Below are 2,250 nucleotides of genomic sequence, written 5' to 3'. Positions count from 1 at the left end.
CGCAGAGGGGGCGCTGAGCTGGGTTTTAACGAAAAAAAACCAAAAACCAAACCATCTCTGGAGCATCTCTCTTATGAGACTGTGGGAGCTGGGCCTATTCAGTCTGCAGAAGACTGGGAGGAAATTTCGTTAATGCGTGTAAGTATCTCAAAGGTGGGTGCCAGGATGATGGTGCCAGACTCTTTCAGTGGTGCCCCGTGACAGGACAAGGAGCAATGGCCATAAACTAAAACACATGAAGTTCCATTAACCGTGAGGAAGAACTTCTTTACATTGAGGGTGGCAGAGCACTGGAACAGGCTGCCCAGGGAGGTCATGGAGTCTCCCTCTCCAGAGACATTCAAAACCCACCTGGATGTATTCCTGTGTAACCTGCTCTAGGTGACCCTGCCTTGGCAAGGGGGTTGGTCTAGATGACCTCCAGAGGTCCTTACCAACCCTCACAGTTCTGTGATTCTGTGAAAACAAAACCCAGCTGAACAAACAAAAACCCCACAACGGTGATGGGCCTCTCCCACATCGTAGAGAAGAATTTAAACAAGACTAGAATGCAGAAATACTAAATTATGAACAAATGGGAAGAATATCGACATCTTAAGTGCTGCTAGAGAGGCCTGTACCTTCCTCATACAAGCAGCAGCAGCGCACCCTGGCTCTGACAGGGTCAGCCTAAGACATACCAGGAATGGCAGAAAAACAAAAACAAGGAACAAAAAATTGTTCAAGAACAATTGATTATGAGGACTGTAATAGCGATTCAGAAAGTCTCCACTTCTTTTTACACTTTATCGCTTAGGTTTTAAAGGTAAAGCATAGAGTTAATTCCCAGGGTATGGAAAGACAGGATGAGCTGGTGCTGTACTTCAGGAGTACAGGGTGGGACAAGACATTCATTTGCTAAAACAGGTGTGGGGAAAAACAAAGCTCTGGGTGCCTCGCTCCAACCCATCTAGTCAGAGGCTAATCTTTACATTTACATGAATATATAATAAAGACTCAAATTCCCTCCAACAGACAGGCATGATTCTCAGTGAAGCCAGGAGGAGCAGTGTACACTTACATGAGACTTCTGCTTTAAGCCACCTGTATTACATCCCATGTGCATAACCACATATTAGCACTCAGCCCAGTGATAGTCATTGGACGCCGTTTTTCTGTTGTTAGAGGCAAGGCTTTTTCATTCCCAAAAGAATCATAGAATTATTTGGATTGGAAATTACCTTAAAAATCATCTAGTTTCAAGCCCCCTGCCATGGGCAGGGGCACTTCCTGCTAAACCAGGTTGCTCAGACTCCCATCCAAACTGGCCTTGAACACTGCCAGGGATGGGGTGCTCCATAGCTTCTCAGGGCAACCTGTGCCAGTGCCTCACCGCCCCCACAGTAAAGAATTTTTTACTAATATCTAATGTTTACTATCTAAGAAGAGACAAGCAGGAGAAAAGCAGCTTTGACTCCAACTCCAAACAAGAAGCAGCACTAATGGTAACTAGTTGTAGCCATGAGCACCCCATATCAAAACCTCAAGTGGTCATGCTTTGTCATCTCCACTGCTCACACCGGGCCGACCAGCACGCCAGCAGCACCCAGTCCCTGCTGCTCCGCACCACCTCCGGCTGCCCGCCCAGGGATCGGCGCCCGGCGTGTCGGGCAGCTCCCTTGCCTCTCACGCTCTCCTCTCCACAGAGCAGCTCTACAGTCACCTGGATCTGAAACGCACTGCTGACGCCGGCTCCCACAGCCCTTGCGTCCCCATTTCCTGCTCCCGCTGCCCGGGCCTGAGCGCTCACCTACCCCTCCAGAGAAGACACACGCCGCCTCCTCCTCCTCCTCCTGAAAACGCTCAGGGCAGTAGACATGCACAAAGGTTCACCGATCCATACACGTGGTTTTCTTCTGGAACAAAAAGACTGTGACACGCTTAAAAAAATAGGTTTAGTCCAATTTTAGAAAACCTGATGAGGCGTGTGCTGACAGCAGGTGATAACTGCGCTCACTGAACTGGACGGGCAAATGACCAGGGCCACGAGATTCAATGGCCTCGGCACCGCTGTTATCTCCGCAGCCGCGGCACTGAGCGCTCTCCCGTTACCCGTCGACAATTCGCCTGTGCCAGATCCCGGCCTGACCACAGTCACAGCGGAAATCGCGGCTCCTGGACATCGCCGCTTTACCTCGGCTCCCGCCCCTGGGATCCCGCTTGCCGGGATTTCCATTCGCGGAGACTACAATTCCCGGCAGCCTTTGCTCC

General features: G+C 50.3%; 1 protein-coding gene across 4 annotated transcripts in view; it reads right to left on the bottom strand.

The window, feature by feature from the left end:
* The window catches only part of ICK (intestinal cell (MAK-like) kinase), a 26,736-nt gene extending 24,500 nt beyond the window's left edge, over positions 1 to 2,236 (bottom strand). For 2 of the 4 annotated variants that reach the window (XM_008637643.2, XM_008637644.2), the window contains exon 1: positions 1,794 to 2,235. The gene's annotated coding sequence lies outside the window, so the exon portion shown is untranslated. Of the gene's footprint in view, positions 1 to 1,789 lie in introns of all 4 variants that reach the window. The other 2 variants (XM_017739289.1, XM_017739288.1) reach the window with 2 other exon arrangements.
* Between the last annotated feature and the right edge of the window lie 14 nt (positions 2,237 to 2,250).

The sequence above is a fragment of the Corvus brachyrhynchos genome, unplaced genomic scaffold (genome assembly GCF_000691975.1).
Source record: "Corvus brachyrhynchos isolate BGI_N302 unplaced genomic scaffold, ASM69197v1 scaffold136, whole genome shotgun sequence".
Lineage (NCBI taxonomy): Eukaryota > Metazoa > Chordata > Aves > Passeriformes > Corvidae > Corvus > Corvus brachyrhynchos.
Note: the sequence above shows the minus strand (reverse complement) of the source record. Positions and strands in the feature narration are given on the sequence as shown.